Here is a 6,278-nt window from a genome sequence, read left to right as displayed (position 1 = left end):
TTCTTCATTTGCGTGTGTTGTGAGGATTTGCAGCGCGTTTCTTCATTTGCATGTGTTGTGAGGATTTGCAGCGTTTCTTCATTTGCGTGTGTTGTGAGGATTTGCAGCGCGTTTCTTCATTTGCATGTGTTGTGAGGATTTGCAGCGTTTCTTCATTTGCATGTGTTGTGAGGATTTGCAGCGCGTTTCTTCATTTGCATGTGTTGTGAGGATTTGCAGCGCGTTTCTTCATTTGCATGTGTTGTGTTTCTTCATTTGCATGTGTTGAGGATTTGCAGCGCGTTTCTTCATTTGCATGTGTTGTGAGGATTTGCAGCGCGTTTCTTCATTTGCATGTGTTGTGAGGATTTGCAGCGCGTTTCTTCATTTGCATGTGTTGTGAGGATTTGCAGCTCGTTTCTTCATTTGCATGTGTTGTGAGGATTTGCAGCGCGTTTCTTCATTTGTGCATGTGTTGTGAGGATTTGCAGCGTTTCTTCATTTGCATGTGTTGTGAGGATTTGCAGCGCGTTTCTTCATTTGCATGTGTTGTGAGGATTTGCAGCGCGTTTCTTCATTTGCATGTGTTGTGAGGATTTGCAGCGTTTCTTCATTTGCATGTGTTGTGAGGATTTGCAGCGCGTGTGTTGTCAAACTGATGAAGATGTTTTCTTAATTTGCTGGTGTTTTTTCAATTTGCATGTGTTTTCTTAAGTTGCAGCGCGTTGAGCTCTCTCGGCCACCGTAGAAAGAGCTGCAGTTAAATTACTGCACCAGTTTGCATGATGTACCTGCCTGCCTTGGGATTGCTGTCGAATCCTTTGTCCTACTCCATCAACAGGACATGTCTGCTTGATTTGTTGAAGGCCTTGAGAGCTTTGACATCACTACAATCAATATCAGTTATTCATGAATTAACAATGAAAAGCGCTGTAAGCCATTCGCAGTTTTGGAACTTCTGCCAAAACAAAGACGCTAATTTAGACACGCCCACTGCTTCATAAACCCCGCCCTTAAAAATAAAATTGAGACCGATTAAAAAATTAATAACGTCCGGTTGCAATGTCGCTGCAAGTTGCTGTCAGTGTGAAATACTAACTTACAGTATTATGCACTTAGCTTACTGTGAATGTGCAAAATGATTGACAGGTGGCGCGGCCACTGTTATAACGCCAATTAGCTGGATCGCAGTCACTTTTTTATTATATACTTTTATTTATTTTAGTGCTGTCATACGATTAATCGCGATTAGTCGCATCCAAAACAAAAGTTTTTGTTTACATAATATATGTGTGTGTACTGTGTATATTTATTATGTATATATAAAGACACATACATACAGCATATATTTTGAAAATATTTACATGTATTTACGTGTATTTATATTCATATAAATTATATCATATATAAATATATTTAATATATAAACGTAACATATTTTTCTTAAATATATACATGCATGTGTGTGTATTTATATATAAATAATAAATAATAATAATCATATATTTTTAAAAATAAATACAAATATGAGTTTTTAATAAAATTATAGGCTAATAATAAATAATAATAATTGTATTTAATAATAATAAAACCACCACTAAAAACATCTGTTTTTATCTGTTTCACTGAGTTAGGCTAACCGAGACTTGTCATTTGCACTTACATATTGTTGCTCATTTGTTAGATTTGATTGCTTCTATTGTCCTCATTTGTAAGTCGCTATGGATAAAAGCGTCTGCTAAATGACTAAATGTAAATATACACAGTACACACACATATATTATGTAAACAAAAACTTCTATTTTGGATGTGATTAATCGCGATTAATCATTTGACAGCACTAATTTTTTTATTTTGTTTATTATAAATTAATTTCTTTGCAGGGTTTTCTTAGAGCCTACTTCAGGTGTGATATTGTATGACACCTAATTCAGTAAGATCTCTTAAGCCGGGCTCACACTACAAGAGTTTTAAAATTCTAACCGATTATGATATCTGGTTGCAGCACACACATAAGGAGAATATTTGCAGATTATCTTCCCTCAAATCTTAAACATGCACACACTACAAGATTTGAAAATCGTGGCGCATCACACACCACCAGATATTATTAAAGGATTAGTTCACCCCAAAATGAAAATTCTGTCATTAATTACTCACCCTCATGTCGTTCAAAACCCGTAAGACCTTCGTTCATCTTCGGAACAAAAATTAAGATATTTTTAATGGAATCTGAGAGCTGTCTGACCCTGCATAGACAGCAACTCAACTGTAATGTTCCAAGACAGAAACGTAGCAAGGACATCGGTAAAACAGTCCATGTGACATCAGTGGCTCGACTTCAATTTTGCGAAGCTACGAGAATACTTTTTGTGCGCAAAGAAAACAAAAATAACATAATTTATTTAACAATTCTTCTACCCTGAGTTACGTCTTCTGCCATTTTGGAGAGTACCCAAGAAGGTAATCGGCGTTGTTTACGTTAGGGGGGAAAATGCGCTTCTCAGCGCTTCTCTTTCTCCTTACGGTTGTGATACATTTTCGACACACTATACAGACTACAAAATGTCAAGAAGCAGTTTCCTCTGTCTCCACTATCCAATGGAGTCGTACAGCAGCTGTTTTATGGTCATGCATTGGCTATTGTGAAAGTACTGACGTAATCATATAGCCGTCATCATCCACGATTGTAAATTTAAACTGGTAATGCATTGCTGTTCATATAATCTTGAAACACCTCCCATTGGATACAAAGGGCCCTGAAGCGCTTTTCCACTGTACAGATTCTCAGATAAGTCAGGGCCCTCGTGGACAAAACAGAAAGGCTGACCTTCAGTAGATGGGGGAGATGGTTGACTGTGCGTTCATGAATATTTATTAGCCGAGAGGGGTGATCTCCCCGCGGGCTTAATGTTGCAGCTCATATCAAAAGTTTCATTACTATGAAACTAAAAACTACAAGCAACAAAAACCAGAGACGGTGAAAGTGGAGAACATGGGCGAGGGGGGAACAGAGAAACAGTTTGAAAAACAGACAGAAAAGACAAAGGGAGAGATGAAGTGGCAGAGTTGTATCAGTGATGGAGTGTGATAGGGCTCTTGACCCTAATCTCAGATTCTCTTGTTTAATTGAGGTTGTAATTACTCTCTCTCTCTCTCTCTCACTCCCACCATGCTGTTCAGATTGTTATCTACATACTGAAAGAGCTTATAATCACTAACTCAAGAGGCACAGCTCCTGAGACTTAGAGAGCCCTCTCGCTTTCTCTCCTCCCCTCTCTACTCTAAAGAGTCTTTTTTACCTCTTCTCTCGATTCTACCCCTCCTTTCCTCTCCGTCTGACCTACAAATTCATACCCCGTCTCTGCTGCACTTTGTTGCATTCAAACACCATCCATTACATCATTTCAGAGCTTAAAAATGCTTAATCATATTAAACATGACTGCGCTTAACTGTGCGTTAAGTCCTTGACTGTGGATCAGAACATTTCAATTGAAACCGAATACAACAACCCGTGTTGAATGGAACTGATCGGCTGGACAGAAGGAAAGATTCAAAGTTGTATTGACCTTGTATGCTTGGCGGTGTTGACATATGTAAGGTAATGATGTGTCGGTCATTATGTAATCATTTTCTCTGGGTTCATTTGGCCCCCACGGTTCCACCTGTTCAAACAGGCATCCAGCAGGGACAACAGATCCACCACAATGTGTTTCTACTCCGCTAACGCTCAAACACTGACACACGGCTCGGATGCTTCATATGTTGACCTCTGCTCTGTGATTCACCGTGCTTAAGACAAAAAAAGGACAACGTGAAAGTGGGAAGGACGGGTCAGGTGAATCCTGCTGTCCCACAGCTGTAACCACTTGTAGGTAATTCTACTCTCACTTCTTTCCAGATTCAATGTCACACCAATATATCAATGTCTTGTTTTTTTGGTTTTAGGTCATTATGAAAGGACAAATGAGCTATTATGTTTATATTATATGGTTCCACTGCATCGTTCACTTACACCTCAGCAGAAATGGTGTGGAATATCAACAGCAAACTATATTTGATTCATCTGAATATTTATTGCCACTGTAGGAGTTTTTAATTTACATGACAAATGGCTATATAACAACATAGCCAACAAGAAATGTCACAATGAACTCATTTAAATTAGTTAAGTTTGATTCCTATAAGCTCATTCTAAAATGCATTTTAGAATGTGTGATATAAATCTCAAATAATTTATCACTAACTGACTATAATACATTTGTTTGAACCTGGAGACTTGGGTGATGAAAATGAAAAGTGAGAGGCTGGAGTAAACAGTTGGGCTTGATACTGCTTGCTGGCCAGTTATGACATATAGGCTATGTGTTTTTATTTTTTCAAAGGAACAAGCACAAGGTGCTCCATTTCCTGTTATTTTGACAGCATGTGGGTTTCTGTCATTTGAATCATAAGTCATCCAGCCACTGTATTAATAACAGTATACTAGTGACATTGTAAACTGAAATTATATTAAGAGTATTTTATTTCTATTACTTGTTCATGTACATCTCTTGTACCAATTAAATATCACATTATTTCCATCCTCCTGAAGTGACAACAGAGTCTGACACTGTAAAAATATAAAGGATTTACTTACAAGTTAAAAACTCCTTTTTAGGTAAGGAGGCAAAACATTATGAATGTTTTATAATTTCATTTGAGATGATATCAATGAATGTTAATGACAAAATCTGAATCAACAGGTTCTCTTGTTTATTTGATATATAACATCCACACAAATGTTTGGGGAAATTTTCTTTAAAGAGAAATGAATACGTTTATTCTGCAAGGGCAGAAATTACAGGAAAATGTTTTATTAAAAATTATTATTTTTTTATTTCAAATAAATGTAATTGTAACATTGTAATCATCGAAAAAAATTAAAATGTTATGGACAAAAATATGAACATTTTTACATTGATAACAAGAAGGAAAAATTAATTGAGAATAATTATTATTAATTAACATATTAGAATAATTTCAGAAAGAAAATGTGACACTGAAGACTAATGGCTGCTTAAAATTCATCACATGCATTACATTTCAAAATAGATTAAAATATTTAATGAGTTTATTTGATCAAAACAGTAAAATAGTAATATTGAGAAATATTATTACAATTTGAATAACTAAAACGTTTTTCTTACAATGTTGCTGTTTTACTATATTTTTGAAAATGCAGCCTCTGCAGTGAGCATTCTTCTTTAAAAAAAAAAAAGGAATTTGGAATCAAAATGTTTCCGGTACGTTTACCATATATCAATAAAATGTTTTAATGAAACTTGGAGGATTGGGGTAGGGGTTTTGGCAATTATTTAGCACCAGAAAATATTATTACTACAATAAATTAATGTCAAAAAGTATTCGATTTTACATTTAACATTTATATTAAATGCATTTGACAAATAATCTTATTCAAAACAACACCTTCCATCCAAAGTACAGTCAATTTCTAAGCTATTTTATAGCAGACAAATATAAGCCACACAATGGGGAAAAAACTTGTTATAGACGACGGAGTTACAGGCGTAGGAACTAAATGTTTTGAACCAGTCTCTAGTCTGCCTGCGTGTGTTTATCAGTGTCAGAGGAGGTCAGGGCAGCTCATTCCCCCATGGGCCACTTCTTTACAATGGTGCCGATGACTCATCAAACTGAGAGGAACTAAGGATCAGCGAGAGCAGCTGATTAAGAGTATAATTGCTTTGGGTTTTCCAGCACTGTTCTAATTGGTTATTATAACTAACCCATCAATTCTTTCATCTTTAGTGGCTGATTTATATATGGACTCTCTGAGACTATTGACCATTAGGGAAAGATGGAGACACAGCAAAACCAAACATGGCCCATAAACAGTTGAAAACACTTGCTGTTTAACATGACGATTAACCATTATTGCACTTTCTCTGAAAATGGCAGTAATGCGAGGTGGTTTAGAGGTGCTGGCAGATCTTTCATTTGCATAATACATGCATGATGAGCTCTTGAATATATAAATGTATCTATTTATCTTCTGGAAAGCAGCCTGGGTATTCATAATTTGATAACCCTTGCCAAAAACAACCATTTTGCCACAGTTTCATATAGGAGTCAGTCAGGAGGAGGAGGCTGGCCTCAATTTGGACATGCTCAATGCCAAATTTGAGAAAATCATATTATAGAAGTGTTTTTTTTTCTATGCACACTGACATTCTTTGATTTAACATTTTAATTAACTGCTCAGTAATAAAGGGGTACATGGACTGTCCTGCTTTTG

This window comes from Sinocyclocheilus grahami, unplaced genomic scaffold, assembly GCF_001515645.1.
Source record: "Sinocyclocheilus grahami isolate Dianchi unplaced genomic scaffold, SAMN03320097.WGS_v1.1 scaffold373.1, whole genome shotgun sequence".
Lineage (NCBI taxonomy): Eukaryota > Metazoa > Chordata > Actinopteri > Cypriniformes > Cyprinidae > Sinocyclocheilus > Sinocyclocheilus grahami.
Note: the sequence above shows the minus strand (reverse complement) of the source record.